Source organism: Sebastes fasciatus, chromosome 16 (assembly GCF_043250625.1).
Source record: "Sebastes fasciatus isolate fSebFas1 chromosome 16, fSebFas1.pri, whole genome shotgun sequence".
In the NCBI taxonomy this organism is placed as follows: domain Eukaryota; kingdom Metazoa; phylum Chordata; class Actinopteri; order Perciformes; family Sebastidae; genus Sebastes; species Sebastes fasciatus.
In genome coordinates this window covers 31,760,727-31,778,550 of record NC_133810.1, presented here as the reverse complement: position 1 = coordinate 31,778,550, position 17,824 = coordinate 31,760,727, and the positions used below count along the sequence as shown (strand labels likewise).

Below are 17,824 nucleotides of genomic sequence, written 5' to 3'. Positions count from 1 at the left end.
TAAATGGAATACTTCTTCTTGAGTCACTGAGGTAGTTAGTTGCTCAACACGCCCACTCCTCCAACAACGCGTCTACTCCTCCTCAGCCTGTATATATATAACAGCTGACTCCAGCAACGCAAACACAAGTCACATTAAAGTGAGCAAGCATGAGGTCTTGCAGTCTGTGCATCGTACTGAGCCTACTGGCACTCACAGTTTACTGTGTGCCTACAACACCACCACCACCACCGGTCACTGTGCAGGATGAAGGCTTTGCAGAGGTGTGTATGTTTACATGCATGTGTTCTCACTACTTTGCATTTAAGATGTGCATTTTGGGGACTTTTCTCACCTTCATTTTACAGAACTACCTGAAGAACTTCTTCAACCTGACAGAGGAGAGAGGTCCAGCCACCAGACGGGGGATCAGCCCGGTGAGCAGGAAGCTGAGTGAGATGCAGAGATTCTTCGGTCTCCAGATCACCGGGACGCTGGACGCCGACACCGTGGTGATGATGAAGAAGGCCCGCTGTGGCGTCCCGGACGGCAACATCGCCCGTTTCTCCACGTTTGGAAGTAACCTCAAGTGGGAGAAAAAGAGCCTTACCTACAGGTGAACTGATCTGAAGTGAGAAAGTAAAGTGTGAGAGAGTAATATCATAGTAAGTCTAACTAATAATTCTTCTTGACTATTTGTCTGACAGGATAGTGACCTACACACGTGACATGCCTGTGTCAGAGATAGATGACTCCATAGAGAAGGCGCTGCAGGTCTGGGCCAAGGTCACTCCTCTGAGATTCACAAAGATCAGCAGTGGCACCGCTGACATCATGATCTCCTTCGGCAGCCGATGTGAGTACAGAATGAGTTTCAGAGGTGGAAGAAGTACTCAGATCCTTTATTTAATAAAAGCAGAAAAAGTCTAAAAATACTCTATTACAAGTAAAAGTCCTGTATTCTCAGTGTTAATTATCAAAAGTACTCACTATGCAGAATGGCAGAGTGTTTAATTATTAATATTATATTATATTATATTATATCACAACCTTTCTCTCATAATATTCTGACTTTATTGTGTAAATCTCAGATGTTTTTTCCCTCAGTGTGGCCCTAATACTCCGTAGTACATTGTCTCTTTGGCCCTCACTGCGTTAGACTTATATACTATATACTTAGACTATAAACTGTGTTACCTTCATCACAATGATCACATGTTTTGCGGCTCCAGACAGATTTTCTTTTTTGCCTAAAATGGCTCTTTTGATAGTAAAGGTAGCTGACCTCTGGTTTGGAGAAAACAACATTAGACCGTGGTAGAAATGCAGACAACAGTGGACTGAAGGAACCTTTTAGTTCCTGGGACTAAAAGTGGAAACCCAGCATTAAGAACGTACATTTAAAGCTGCAGTGGGTAGAATTGGAGCAACGTTTTGCCCAATGATGGCAAAATCATACTGCCTGCTGCTGGTTCTGACGTGAGGTTTGTTGTTAACAGCACATGGTGATTATTACCCCTTTGACGGCCCTGATGGCACTCTTGCCCACGCCTTCGCCCCGGCCCCCGGCATCGGAGGAGATGCTCATTTTGATGATGATGAGACCTTCACTTTCCGCTCAAACAGAGGTGAGTTTGTTATTGACGCTCAGCATGTCTGTTTTTACTTGTCAGCGTGAAAGGATATAATTATGGAGAGAGGAGCTGTAACTAACCTGTAGTTCTGTGTATTCTCTGCTGCAGGCTACGTCCTCTTCATGGTGGCTGCCCATGAGTTCGGCCACTCCCTGGGCTTGTCTCACTCTGATGATCCCGGTGCTCTCATGTACCCCGTCTACTCGTACAGAAACCCTTCGTTCTGCCGCGGGACGATGTCAACGGCATCCAGTCTCTCTATGGTTAGTACTAACGATGCCTGTTTGCACACAGTAGCACTTAAACCAAAATCTCAGACAGCCTCTTGCGCAATATTTCATGATGCTACTCAACTGTTATTGTTGCAATATGATGCAGCGCTTTCTAAATACTTGGTGACTCATTTTGTTTATCCTCCAGGTGCAAACCCTGATAAGGATCCCTCTGTAACCAGACCTCAGCCCCCCACCACCCCCGACTCCTGTGATTCAACCATGGTTCTGGATGCTGTCACCACCCTGCGAGGAGAGATGCTCTTCTTCAAAGACAGGTATATCAGACATGCTGCACAGCAGAACGCTAAAACATCTGGATCCAAACCTATCGGGATTTTGTTCTCACTAGGGATGCACCGATACCAGTATCGGGTATCGGGTCCGATACTGTGCTCATGTACTCGTACTCGGAAAAACGGCTCCGATACAACGGCACCGATACCGCTTTACGGTGGTACACCCGACCCCACTGGGCCGGGATCCCACCTCAGCCGCCCGCACCGGCCCTCACTTTCATTGCGCCTAAGGGGTTTTGCTTGCACCCTCTGACTCGCGCGTGCGTTAGACTCCTTGGGTCGGGTGGGTTGCCGACATCACCGCAGACCCATGGCGCCTTTTACGTGGGCCGAGCCCCGATCTGGCGGCACGACGTGCTTGGGGTGCACTGAAAACAGTCCGCCCCGGTCGACAGTCGCACCGGGAGCAGGGGGCCCCGTCCCTCCCCGGTGGGGACAGAGGGCGCAGCGAGCACTTTGTCTGCGAGCCACCTTCCCCCCCGAGCCTTTCCAAACCGACCTAGAGCGTGTGTCGCTCACACCCTCCAGCTGGCTGTTAACGAGGGTTTTTTGGCACAGAGAAGTACTCGTATCGGTACTCGGTATCGGAGAGTATCCAAATGTAAGTACTTGTACTCGGTGCATCCCTAGTTCTCACCATAAGTGGCTTCATGTGCATAATGTTCTTGTGTGTTCTCAGCTTCTTCTGGCGGAGTTACCCTCAGAGCAACACACCTCAGCAAAGTCTCATCACAAACTTCTGGCCCAACGCCCCCACCAGCATCAACGCCGCTTATGAAAGCCGACACTCAGATAAAGTCTTTCTCTTTAAAGGTACGTGTTCTTCTGATCTACCCGAGGCTCCGATCTGAAAGCATTTTCAAAGTTTACCTCAATCATCTTTTCCTGCCTGCAGGTCGTAAAGTGTGGGCTTTCAGGGGCTACGACCTCGTGCGTGGCTATCCTAAAAAACTCACCAGCGTTGGTCTGCCTAGACGCGTGAAGAAGATCGACGCGGCCCTCTATGACGTGCAATCTGGCAAGACTCTGTTCTTTGAAGGCGACATTTACTACAGGTGTGTTGAGAGTATATACACTGGTATTCAGTATTTTTAACCTTTATTGAATGTATCTAACTGCTGTCTGTGTTTCCTCAGTTACGATGAGGCCAGAAAGACGATGGACCAGGGTTTCCCCAAGCGAGTGGATCAGACCTTCTCCGGCCTGAGCGGCAGGGTGACTGCAGCTTTCCAGTACAGAGGTGAGCAGCAGTCAAAGCTGACCTAAAGTTTTCCAAGTCCAAACAACTGAAATGAGATATTCAGACCCGTCTTTAATGTTTTCAGCCTAAAAAGAAAAGGGACATTTTTGGGGGAAGTGTGCTTAAAAGCTTTTCTTGCTGAGAGTTACATGAGAAGACCGATACCACTTTATTTAATGGACAAACATGAGAGTGGGTGGCATCAATCTTCTCGTCTAATTCTGGACAACAAAGAGATTCAAATATTCACAAAAATTAAAAAACTATTCCTTTTAACCAGCACAGAAACTAACCTTGAGTCTGTGGTCTGCAGGTTTTACGTACATCTACAGCGGACCCTACATGTTTGAGTACAACCTGAGGACCGGGAGGTTGTACCGCGTGCTGAGGAACAGCTACTTCCTGCGCTGCACTAACTTCTAGAGCACTTTAAATAGTGGAAAGCTGTTTATGTAGCCACTCTGAATGAGAATGAATGTACACTAACAGTGTTAAAATAGGTCATTTGAAATATTTATATTATTCAAAATATTACACATTTAATTCTATGAAATTAATTTAGAGCTGTAGTATATAAATGAAATGTGATGTTATTTTTATATATTGTCTTGAAGATGTTCCTTCAAGACAGCAAGTCCACTTGCATTTGACCACTTACTACTGGTGCTGCTGTTCTTTATATCTGTAGTGTAATGATGCGACAGATGACCTGGAAAGCTTTGGATGTGTGTGTGTAATCAATGCATTTTAATAATTCATTTTATTGATATGTAATTGGACAATAAAACCATGGATTACCAAAGGTCTTATAAAGGTCTTGCAAATTAATACAATTAATACAACATAAATACAAAAATCAACCTTTTGTAAAAGCCCCTTTCGTTTTGTGATGGTATACCACCACTTATGCTGTTATTCCACGAGGCCAGCGGTCAGCAACCTGCGTCTCTTCAGCTCCTCTCCAGCGGCTCCCTGTGGATTTATAAACATGGAAATGAATAACTGTTTTTTGTTTACATTTTTATTTTTATTTATCATTGTTGTAGGTCTATGGTACGACGGTACGACGGAGTATTAGGGCCACATTGAGGAAAAATAAATTAATCTGAGATTTAGAGAATAAAGTCATAATTCCGTAGTATCCGGTTGGAGTACTGGAGGTTGTGTGTTTGATCCTTACATGACACAATGGGTTTTGAGCTCTTACTTCAAATAAAGAAGTCAAATACAAAAAGAAACAATACATCAACGTATCTGGTGAGATAGCTCAGTGTGGTAGATAACTGGACGGAATACCTACTTGGAATACTGGAGGTTGTAGGTTCCATCCTTATTGGGCACGATGAGTTTTGAGGTCTTACTTCAAATAAACAAGTCAAATACAATAGCAAACACCGCATCAGTGTATCTGCTCAGATAGCTCAGTGTGGTAGATAACTGCTCGTAGTATCCGGTTTGAATACTGGAGGTTGTGGGTTCCATCCTTATATGACACGATGAGTTTTGAGGTCTTACTTCAAATAAAGAAGTCACATACAATAGCAAACACCGCATCAGTGTATCTGCTCAGATAGCTCAGTGTGGTAGATAACTGCTCGTAGTATCCGGTTGGAATACTGGAGGTTGTCGGTTCCATCCTTATGTGACACAGTCTGTTTTCAGGTCTAACTTCTAATGACCAAGTCAAATATACCAAGAGAACAGTCCTTACTGCGTGTGGCATTGGTGGCTGGGTTGCTGAGTTCTGGTTCGGGCTGCAGCAGATCGGGGTTCAATCCCTACCCTCATCAGTGTCCGGTGCCCGACAGTGGTGTGAGACGAGCGTCTCCTCCCAGGGTTTACCAGAGATACAACTGGGGGGTTATGCATCAGTATTAAATATATACTTTTATGCGACGCATGTGATATTAAATGCGAAGTATAAATATATTTAATATAACAATATATATTATATAATAAATCAAATAATATTATATGCGTCGCATATAATATTATATGCGTCGCATAAAGTATATATATTAAATAATATCATATGCTTCGCGTAGAATATTATGTGCGTCGCATAAAAGTATATATTTAACATATATACTGATGCATAACCCCCCAGTTGTATCTCTGGTAAACCCTGGGAGGAGACGCTCGTCTCACACCACTGTCGGGCACCGGACACTGATGAGGGTAGGGATTGAACCCCGATCTGCCGCAGCCCGAACCAGAACTCAGCAACCCAGCCACCAATGCCACACGCAGTGAGGACTGTTCTCTTGGTATATTTGACTTGGTCATTAGAAGTTAGACCTGAAAACAGACTGTGTCACATAAGGATGGAACCCACAACCTCCAGTATTCCAACCGGATACTACGAGCAGTTATCTACCACACTGAGCTATCTCACCAGATATGTTGATGTATTGTTTCTTTTTGTATTTGACTTGTTTATTTGAAGTAAGAGCTCAAAACTCATTGTGTCATATAAGGATCGAACCCACAACCTCCAGTATTCCAACCGGATACTACGAGCAGTTATCTACCACACTGAGCTATCTGAGCAGATACACTGATGCGGTGTTTGCTATTGTATTTGACTTGTTTATTTGAAGTAAGACCTCAAAACTCATCATGTCAAATAAGGATGGAACCTACAACCTCCAGTATTCCAACTAGGTATTCCGTCCAGGTATCTACCACACTGAGCTATCTCACCAGATATGTTGATGTGTTGTTTCTTTTTGTATTTGACTTCTTTATTTGAAGTAAGAGCTCAAAACCCATTGTGTCATATAAGGATCAAACTCACAACCGCCAATATTCCAACCAGATATCTACCAACCTGAGCTATTTCAAAAGTCATAACATAGCATGTAAAAAAAGTTGTGTTCGAAAAATGCTATTTAAAAAAAAAAATTCCTGAAAAAAAGGCATACTATTGTAGGACAAAAAATGTCATGAAAAAAGTAATATGTCAAAAATATTTTGAAAAAAAAAGTCATTCTGTAGCATGTTGAAAATTTGTACAAAGAAAGTCGCAGTATAGTATGTCGAAAAATGTTCTTAAAAAAAGTCATATAGTATGCTGAATTTTTTTTGTGGGGAAAAAAGTAATAGTATAGTACGTTGATAAATTCTTATCTACCACACTGAGCTATCTGCCAGGATACACTGGTGCAATGTTTCTTTCTGTATTTGACTTCTGCATTTGATTTGGCCCTCAAAAATCACTGTGTCACATAAGGATCAAACCCTAACCCTAACCTTAACCCACAAACTAGAGACCTAGAGCATTCAGAGGATGGATGGCTTTCCTAGCTAGATTGGACAAGGAGAATTCTTGGAGAAATGTCCAAATGTCAAAAGGTTTTGATACCAAATCACAGCATGTCTTTTTCTACTGTGTTCCTCAAGGTCTTGGTGTCTTAATGTGGTCTTTTGGAGGGATTGTTGCTAATCTTTTATCAATTCTCCCAATGTAAAAGGAGGTTAAATTCAGCACCAAATCTGTGTAACAAATGGTATCAACCCAAAAAATGATGCAAGAACTTATGAGACATAATGTACACCCCTTCTATGTGGCATCTACTGTTGACTTTTATTATCTACTCCTGAACATCCCCTTTCCCCCAACCCTACCCCCCTACACAAGGGGCTGGAATGGTAAGAGGTTAAATTCTAGATGTGGGTTGAGCCCCTGCAATGGACTGGCTTCCTGTCCAGAGGGGTGTATGGCTAAGCTGCTTCATGACTAAAAAAAAGCAGTAGATAATCTCCTTAGCAATGAGCCACATCAGCTCAAACAGGGCTTACTTTTAAGACTATAAACAGACTGACTACCCGTCAGATGACTGTATTTTGTTTAGTTTTGATGCTCTTTCATCTAATGAAAACATGTCACTGAATTGAGGTGGAGTGATTAGGATGCTTACATATCCACCAATTAGGTCTCAGGGTAATACAAACTGCATGATGAATGTAAAAACATGTCTCAGAGCAAATAATGAATAGTACAAACAGTGCTGTTACATAAAAAAAGCATGAAATAGTTTATTTGAATGAAAGCCAAGGAAGCTGGTTTAACATCTCTGCACGTGCTCATCATGTGAACCCGGCCATTGTACAAAATGTAAATGAAAATAGTGTAAATGGCCATGGAGCTCGGTAGGTGATAAATTGAAAGTGAAATCCAAACCAGCCTCAGGAAAGAAGAGCACTTTTAAATGTGTTACACAAGCAAAGCTTAAAGGCCTTACTCTCCAATTTCAGTTCTCCTAATGTTGTGTAATATTTGAAATGCCTCATTACTTGCATTTTGCAAGAAAGGGAGAAGCCTCTCTCTACTCTATAATGAGCCCTGACGCTTATTAGACCAGCGTGCATTGAATTGAAAGAGCCAATAGTTTTTTTTTTCTTTTCTTGTTCTCTTTATGGCAGAGAAAGGATTGAGCCCTAATCAGAAAAACACAGAGCCACATCATCATACTTGACGAAACTAAAGAGGATAATCCTGTAGTCCGTTTAGGATATTTTATAATGTAATTGAATTACTACATATCACGGGGCACTGGCATTCTGCTCATATCTTGTGGAAGTTGTGAAATAGATGTCCTAAAATGGACATACGAATCAAAGGGGTTCCCCACTGGAGCAAATGTGTGTCGTCCATGCAGAGGATCCCCATGGCCCGGACCCCCGTTGGCAATGCGTTACAGCACTGTTGATAAGGCTAAACAGATTAACACAGTCTCCATTCACTACCTCCTTTATCTTAACGTGCAGTAGAAGCCATATGCAGTATTAGTTTTATCAAAAAGTGTCCCATTTGGAATAATGACTGTGAAATATGTAGAAGAATAAAACATAAGAATTTGTATATTTTAAGAAAACAACATTTTTTTTATTCCACAATTATAAGAAGTTCCTCTCAAGCAAGCAGCCTTGTTTCTGTGAGCGCTCTAACCAGCTGTATCAACAGTTCATCCTGTGAATACTGATTAGGATTCCACGCATTAGCACACTAAAAGGGCATTAAACTGTCCAACCATTCAACTGTACGTGGCATGCATGCTACTGTATATTGCAAGGCCTCTTTCTTTGCACTCAAACTCTACATGAACAAGGCCAAGGTGCTGACAGTTTGAATGTTTAAATCTGAATGGATGACAAATCAATGTTTCTCCTACTCAAAGAGTAGTGTGTATGTGTGTGTGTGTGTGGTTTAGCAGTCTTTCTTCTTAGCTTTAATGGTTTGCACATAACGCAACTGGGTTGGAAATAGACCCCACTTGATCTTAATGGTAAAGTTGTGTTTTGTGTAATGAAACTGTATGACCATGCATCACATTCATGATGAGAGTATGTCCATATCAATGGCACAGTCATGGTGATATCTATCCAGCATACATTACATTTCAGGACTTGAGGATCTGGATCTTCAGGACTAAATGAAAGTAATTAAAGGTTCATCAAGACTGACTTTGTATTGAAAAACATCTCATTGTTGGTTAGCACTTTGTACAGAACTCATATGCCTAAATGGAATTGACAGGAACTCAAGGTGACAATAGTTCAATGTGTTTTCATACAACAGGTCGTATGATATCTTCCAGAAAGTTTTCCTACAAATGTCTAGTCTCAATTTCCACACCAGCCTTTTAAAAATAAACTTCCGTCTTGACAGGAAAAAAACGTTATTAGGTTCAGGCAAACAAACTAGTCAGTTAGGTTTATGGAAAGAAAACAACTTAGTTAGGTTTAGGAAAGATGGTAGTTAGGTTACGCCACACCGGAAGTGGCATAACTTAAGTACAGAAGTTACATGTTAAAAACGACTTAGTCACGTTCACCCTCTGAGACCCACAATAGACCCGTTTTAGGGGGGTACAGGGGGTGTTTAGGGGGAGATAGCAGGTCAACAGTAGATGTCACATAGAAGTGGTGTACATCATCTGAAAGCTGGGAACCTGAAGATTAATTTGAGATGCAGCTCAGCCCTGTGTGTCAAGTTGTTCTAGTCATGAATATAAATAAACATGAATTAATTCATTAAAATGAATGGTAAAAGTGTGTAAGGGTTTAGAACATTATGATCACATAATATGATGGTCATCCTCATGCTCTATTATGTCTCATAGGTTGTTGCAGCAATTTTGGGGTTGATACCATTTGTTCCACAGATTTGGAGCTAAATTTAACCATTTTTTTAAGGCAAGGCAAGGCAAGGCAGCTTTATTTGTATAGCACATTTCAACAACAGGGCAATTCAAAGTGCTTTACAGAAACATTCAAGAAATAATTAAAACAGTTATAAAAACATAAAAACATTAAAACATTAAAGATTAGAAAATAAAAACAAGCTAAAAATAAAAGCTAGGATAGAAGCTAAAATTGCATAAAACTCAAAAGAGTAAAAGTTATAGTGCAGTGTCAGAATAAAAGGCACCCGCAAACAGGAAAGTTTTAAGCTTTGTTTTAAAAGAAGTGAGAGTTGGAGCGGTCCTGCAGGTTTCTGGGAGCTTGTTCCAGATATTTGGTGCATAAAAACTGAACGCTGCTTCTGCATGTTTAGTTCTGACTCTGGGGACACTAAGCAGACCTGATCCAGATGACCTGAGAGGTCTGGATGGTTCATAACACAGCAGAAGATCAGAAATGTATTTTGGCCCTAAACCATTTAGTGCTTTGTAAACCAGCAGTAGTATTTTGAAATCAATTCTCTGAGAGACAGGCAGCCAGTGTAGAGACTTCAGAACTGGACTGATGTGATCCACTTTCTTGGTCTTAGTGAGGACTCTAGCAGCAGCGTTCTGAATCAGCTGCAGCTGTCTGATCGATTTTTTAGGAAGACCGGTAAAGACGCCGTTACAGTAGTCAAGTCGGCTGAAGATAAATGCATGGACTAGTTTTTCCAAATCCTGCTGAGACATCAGTCCTCTAATTCTTCTTATATTCTTCAGGTGATAGAAGGCTGTCTTTGTAATTGTCTTAATATGGCTGTTAAAGCTCAGGTCTGAGTCCATGACTACACCAAGGTTTCTGGCTTGGTCTGAGCTTTTTAACATCACAGATTGTAGGTGAGCACTAACCTTTAATCTTTCTTTTTTGGCTCCAAAAACTACGACCTCAGTTTTGTCTTTGTTCAGCTGAAGAAAATTCTGGCACATCCAATTATTGACTTGTTCAATGCACTCACTCAGTGCTTGTATTGGACTGTAGTCTCCTGGTGATAGAGTTATATAAATTTGTGTGTCGTCTGCATAGTTATGGTAATTTATTTTGTTGTTCTCAAAAATCTGACCCAGTGGGAGCATGTAGATGTTAAACAAAAGAGGCCCCAAGATGGAGCCTTGGGGAACTCCGCATGTGATTTTGTTCAGCTCAGATTTGCAATTACCTATAGACACAAAGAAGTCCCTGTCTTTTAGGTAGGATTTAAACCAGCTGAGTGCTATGCCAGAAATACCCACCCAGTTTTCCAGTCGGTCTAGTAATATATTATGGTCAACCGTGTCGAATGCAGCACTGAGATCCAGTAAAACTAAAACCGTAGTTCTACCACTGTCTGTGTTCAATCGGATGTCATTGAAGACCTTAACAAGAGCAGTCTCAGTGCTGTGGTTTCGTCGAAAACCTGACTGGAAGACATCAAAAGAGTTGTTTAGTGCCAGAAAGCTATTTAATTTTTGAAAAACTGTTTTTTCAATTATTTTAGACAAGAATGGAAGATTTGATATCGGTCTGTAATTATTTACTACTGATGAGTCCAGATTGTTCTTTTTGAGGAGTGGTTTGATGACAGCAGTTTTCAGGGCCTGTGGGAAGACTCCTGAAACAAGAGATGCATTAACAATCTGTAAAAGCTCTGAGACCATACAATCTGTTGGCAGAATGTCAAGGCAGCATGAGGAGGATTTTAGATGTTGTATGATTTCCTCCAGGTATGTCTGATTTATTGGATAAAACTGTGTCATGGTATTTGCGCCAGGTTTAAGTGGACGCAGGGGAAACAAACATCCTGTACCTGCTATGGAGGAAGTGACGGCTTGTCTGATTTTGTGAATTTTTTCTGTAAAAAAGGAAGCAAATTCACTGCAGGCCCTGGAGGATAAAAGTTCAGAGGCTACTGACACAGGAGGGTTTGTTAGCCTGTCGACAGTAGCAAACAGGGCACGTGCATTGTTATTGTTTTTGGTGATGATGTCAGAGAAGAAGGACCGCCTTGCATTTTTCAGTTCTGAATTATAAATGCAAAGTCTCTCTTTATAGATGTCATAATGAACTTGTAGATTTGTTTTCCGCCACTGGCGTTCAGCTTTTCGACACTCTCTTTTTTCATTTCTTACCAACATGGTATTTCTCCATGGAGATTTTTTCTTACCAGAGACAATCTTCACCGTGGTGGGTGCAATGGTATCAATAACATTTGTCATTTTAGAATTGAAATTATCTACAAGCTCATTGACAGAGGTCCAGGGGAGGGTGGGTGTGGAAGAGAAAGCCTGAACAAATTGATCACTGGTATTTTCAGTGATATACCTTTTTGTGATTACCTCTGTCTTATCATTTCTGTGCACAGGAAGAGTACTCTCAAAGAATACACAGGAATGATCAGACAGAGCAACATCCATCACTACAACCTTGGAAATGTTCAGGCCCTTTGATATGATCAAGTCCAAAGTGTGTCCCCTATTGTGTGTGGGCTCCGTCACATGCTGACTCATTCCATAGTTATCAAGAACCTGACACAGTTCTTTGGCCCCTCTGTCCTGTTGGTTGTCAACATGGATGTTAAAATCACCAACAATGACTACACAGTCAAAGTCAACACAAATTACAGACAGCAGTTCAGTAAAATCATCAAAAAAGTTTGCACAGTATTTAGGTGGCCTGTAGATATTGAGAAACAAAGCTCGAGAAGAGGAGTTCAGCTGAAGAGCGACATATTCAAAAGAAGCAAAATGTCCATAAGATATCTGTTTGCATTGGAGAGAATCATTAAACAGTATGGCAACTCCACCTCCTTTCTTATGCATTCTAGCTTCGCTCATAAAACTAAAGTTGGGAGGAGTTGACTCGATAAGAACAGCTGCACTGTTATTTTGGTCTAACCAAGTTTCAGTTAAAAACATAAAATCAAGCTTGTGCTCAATAATAAAATCATTGATTAAAAAACTTTTTCCTGCCAAAGACCTGACGTTTAACAGGGCTAGCTTTAATGTGCTAGAAGCATTATTATTATTTTTTGGGACATGGTTTGGCTGGCAAGGAATCAATGCTAAATTTGATAAATTAGCACAATCAGTAAAAATCTTCCTGTTTCTTTGCAGGTTCACCATCCTCTGTTTCAACTACTTATTAGAACTGAGATAGAAGAAGCTCTCATCACACAGGGCCCCAGCTTATCCTGGAAACAGTCACGTGTATCATTAGCCTTGAAGCCTGGACCCAGCACATATCAATCGGTACGTCAGAGGATCATCTCTATAAACTTTCACCAACATGGCGTTTACTGTATCAAGTCAGGAAAATGGACGCTCTCTTCCTTGGTATTACCCGTGGAGGAAATTAAGAGTTTCTTCCTATTGAAAGTATTAATTTCTCCCGAGGACACACGGTGAACGTCATGTTATCACCGTGGTTACACATTTACAAGAGGGATATTCCGCTGTCGGACTTCCAGTGAAAGCATCTTAGCGTGTCGAGCAACCAGCCAAACACAACCCTCCCGTTTTTCCCGGGAGATTCCCATTTTTCATTGCTTTCTCCCGGTTTCCTCCCGGAGTCACAATTCTCCCGATTTATCTCAAATTTTCACACTTTTTTTTTTCCTTTTCGTTATCTTTACCTGTTTCTGGAACTGAACAGTGTGTAAAGTCCCTACTGTTTCCACCCGGTCGTCAACAGAGCTACACCAGCTGTCGTTTCTCACAAGGCCTATGGAAAGGAGGCTGGGTCACGGGTAGACACGGGTCTTGGGGTATGGGGTATAACACATGCGCAGTGTAACTGAAGCTGTGGTCGTGCGTTGCGATTGGCTCAATTTCGGCGAGTGCAGACCAGATGTTACTGTGCATGTGTTGTACCCCCAAAGACATGACGCGTTGATGACGCGTGACCCAGCCTCCTTTCCACAGACCTTGGTTTCTCAGGGGAAGAGAGAGCAGTCTATGCTCACGACACAGCGCAGTCTGAGCTTATGTTTAAGCTGAGCTCTACACAGCGAGCTGCGCCTGAAGTTGAGCTTTGTTCAGTGCAGTGAAAAGCCGTCGTGGCGCGGCGCAAGCTTTTATAAATAATGTGTTTCAGAGTGCAGTGGTGACGTCGTCACGAGAGAAGCCAGTTCCCTGCACTCATCCTCAGCTGGTCTTCTGACCATCCCCACCTCACATCTCAGCACCCATGGGTGCTAGGGCATTCAGCTGCACTGCTCCCAGGCTCTGGAACTCCCTCCATCCACACATCCGACAGTCTGACACTTTTACAACATTCAAGTTCACATCAGAGGAGCCAATTATTCAGTTTTCTTTCCTGGGAGTTAAAGGTCAAATGAAAAGTTTAACATAAAATGCAGTTGCAGTGAAGTTATTATTTTGTTATTTTCACTCTGTTTAAAGTCTCCAGAATGCAGGAAACAAAGTCTCTGAAACTCTAATGTTTCTGGGGGACGGACCCCCAGACACCTCTTTGGTTTAGAAATCCTCCCTTTTTTAAGGTCTCAAAGTTAGCAAGTATGTTTGTGATACCTAATTAAAGTCTGAATATCAAATTTATAACTGTTGCAAAAACTCATAAATATATATTCCATTCACATGCTTTTTAATGATATAACACAGAATAATAATAATAAAAATAATAATATAATGAGAATATAAATAAATAATAATCTATATAATAATAATAATTATCAACATTAATATTTAGGAGGACAATTAGCCTACATTTTATTTGATGGGGGGCGGTAAGGGACCTGGATAATGGCTAGGGGGGCGCTAGCACAAAAAAGGTTGAGAACCACTGAACTGCAGGATTCTCACTATTATTGTAGATTTGTTAAAAAGAAAAAGCAGTAGTAAGAAATTGCCCAAACTTCCAGTTATCTAACAGCATTTTAAGCATGGGCTCTTTTTCTTTTTTGTTTGCTCAGATAATCAAATGAAGAAGCTCTTCCTCTCCAACAGATATGTGTTTGAGGCTTTGGAGCTCTGAACAAACTGGAAACGGAGAACACTACATAGACTTGACTCTTTCTATGTTGTTGTCTTTAGTCAAAGAGCGTTAAACTGAATCAGAAACCAGCATCTCTGCCGACACCAACGACTAACAGAAGCGAGTGTCAGAAACAACTTTATATACAGCTTTGCCAGACACACGCGCACACACGCGCACACACGCACACACACACACACACACACACACACACACACACACGCACACACACACACACGAAGCATCCTATTGGATGATTGCATCCTTCAGTAAGGGAGGGGTTATCAAGTTTTGCTTCATTCCAGGACGAGGAGCAGCCCGACTGACTACGTCCCAAATCACATACTTTTTCTTTTTACTTTTAGTGCACTGCAGCTGCCCTTACAAAGTACGTACTGTTGCATGCAGTATATACATACAATATATCTGCTGTGCAGAGGATTGTGGGTCAGAACAGCCAGAAAAGCATGCTGGCTTTCATTCTGTAAAATGTGACCAGCTGTAGTAGGACATCCTGGTAGTTTTGGCATACTGCATTTGACCTACTATGTATTGGGACATGACAAATCCTTTTTTTCTGGCATACTAAGTAGTATGGTAGTATGGGTATTGGAACGCACAGTATGTTTCCTCATTTACAAACGGAGCCTCGGTTCAAACCTGCTCCACATTTGAAAACATTTCACTTTTCAGCTGTAACATATTTCTTGGCTCCTGTGGTGATGGCTCCACATTTCTCATAAACTCTTCCTCAAACTAGGTTCAGTTTTCTTTTACTGGTTAAAAACAGCTGACTGACAACAGGGAGTTATCAAACTAAACTGTCCTGAAATATATAAATGGCTTTATAATCATTTTTTCACATATTTAACGATCTACTTTGAAGCATTCGTGACAAAACGATTCAACTTCAGGACGTCATCCTGATCCAAAGCAGCCTGGAGCTTTGTATGATACTCTGGAAAAAAGACAGGAAGAAAAGACTTAGTTCATTCTTGTTTATTGATTATAGAAACCTTCAGTTTGTTCACACATCCCATCAGTAAAGTCTGTTAAATGACTCTTGTTCAATGATTTCACGTACAGATTCATTTCCATCCACACAATCAGTTTGTTTGAGCAGAATCTCAGCGATGTAACAGAGAATAATGATTTCCTTATTGATTATGATCATGATAATTACAGTTTTATTAAACATCTTAGTATCTCGTTTGTACGTCGATCTGGACGACAACATTTAGTCCGCCCAACAAATAAACATGATTCTAGATATCTTTACAAAAAGTGGTGAGAACAGAATATCTACGATAAGAAATAAATCACTAGACCTTCCTTTAAGACCCGTGCAGTGGAAGAGAAACAACAACACACACACACACATATATATATACAAATATTCATCAAACATTTAGAGCACAGAGAAGTTCACATTTTCATGCAGAGAAATATCAGTTCAGGTGAACAAAGATCATCATGAGCAGTGAAACAGACACAGGAAGGAGCGCCACCTGAAGACACTCACACATTTACAGAAAAACTCATGAGAAGATGTCAAAGCAAAGAGTGTAGAAGCAAAGAGACGCAACTCTGCTGCTTTTTTGAAAACAAGTAGAGCCCATAATGTTTGATTGACAGCTGATCTCTGTGCAGTGAAGACATGAAAAGAACAAGACTCAGTCTAAAGCGAGTATATGTCTGGACCGTATCTGGTCAGGATGTGAATTTGTGGCTAAATTGTTCCACAAATAGTCAGTGGTCATGTCTATCATGTTTTGTGAACAGCTTTTTTCCACTTATATCTTAATGTTTGATTGAAAGACAACTTATAATGAAGCAAATTGCATTCAGTAATACTAAATGGTAACATTTACTAGTCATACATTTTATACAAGGTGAAAAGGTATCAGCATGACATACAGTCTGCAAGGTTAGGCAACAAGGCAGCTTTATCTGTAGAGCACATTTCAGCAACAGGGCAATTCAAAGTGCTTTACATAAACATTTAAGAACATTGCGACAAAGTGCAAAAGAACATTAAGACATAATTAAAACAGTTATAAAAACATTAAAGATTAGAAAATAAAAACAAGCTAAAAATAAAAGCTAGGATAGAAGCTAAAATAGAATATAACACACAAGAGTGAAAGCTCTAGTGCAGTATATAAGATCATTATCTGGTTTAATAAAAGGCAGCAGCAGCAAACAGGAACGTTCGAAGCTTTGATTTAAAAGAACTCAGAGTTGGAGGTCCTGCAGGTTTCTGGGAGCTTCTTCCAAATATTTGGTGAATAAAAACTGAACACTGCTTCTGCATGTTTAGGTTAGAAGTATTTCAGTATATTATTAAAGCATGTGTATCAAAAGCATTCATCATATAAGTGCTGTGTAACACCAGCTGTGTCTCACTGGGCAGATGTTCAGTGTTGTTTCAGCAGAGATGAACAGAGATGCTCCACTTCCTCCTCTCGTGGTCTGATATCTTCCTCTTCCCCGCTGGACTCCTCTTCCTCCCATTCTCTTCCAGGACAGAGACGGCGTGGGTGGACAGTGGACACAGAGCCGCCACCTAAACATTCAGTCTCTGCTGCAATAACAAGTTAACGCAGGCGACCGCGGCCGACTTCACTGCCTCTCAGAGGCTGCAGCAGGTTCAGTTATGTTAGCTTAGCTTGTCGGGAAGGAGGTTAAATAACGCTCCAAAGTTAGACTAAAGGGTTAAATGATGTTAATCCCCATAGGAGACATTTCATTGACCTCACTGTATAAAATGACCTCTGGTGACCTCTAGGATAATCAAAGCCTCATGAAACTTTACAGCCACAAACTAGAGACCTAGAGCATTCAGAGGATGGATGGATCAAACTAGAGACCTAGAGCATTCAGAGGATGGATGGATCAAACTAGAGACCTAGAGCATTCAGAGGATGGATGGATCAAACTAGAGACCTAGAGCATTCAGAGGATGGATGGTAAATGGTAAATGGACTTGGACTTATATAGCGCTTTTCTAGTCTTCCGACCACTCAAAGCGCTTTACACTACATGTCAGTATTCACCCATTCACACACACATTCACATACACTGATGGCAGAGGCTACTAAGGTGCCAACTTTGCCCATCAGGATTTAATCTAAATACTCATTCACACACCGATGGCTATGCCTCTGGGAGCAATTTTTTGGGGTTAAGTGTCTTGCTCAAGGA

General features: G+C 41.3%; 1 protein-coding gene, 1 long non-coding RNA gene and 1 pseudogene across 2 annotated transcripts in view; 2 read left to right on the top strand and 1 right to left on the bottom strand.

The window, feature by feature from the left end:
* LOC141752706 (uncharacterized) overlaps positions 1 to 12,740 on the top strand; it is a 47,624-nt gene extending 34,884 nt beyond the window's left edge. Inside the window, exon 2 of the long non-coding RNA XR_012590326.1 lies at positions 9,623 to 12,740. This is a non-coding gene — a long non-coding RNA (uncharacterized LOC141752706). The remainder of the gene's footprint in view (positions 1 to 9,622) is intronic.
* LOC141752673 (protein NLRC3-like) overlaps positions 1 to 17,824 on the bottom strand; it is a 782,294-nt gene that overhangs the window by 641,335 nt on the left and 123,135 nt on the right. The gene's annotated exons all lie outside the window — the stretch shown is intronic.
* On the top strand, positions 109 to 4,229 carry LOC141752686 (collagenase 3-like; annotated as a pseudogene).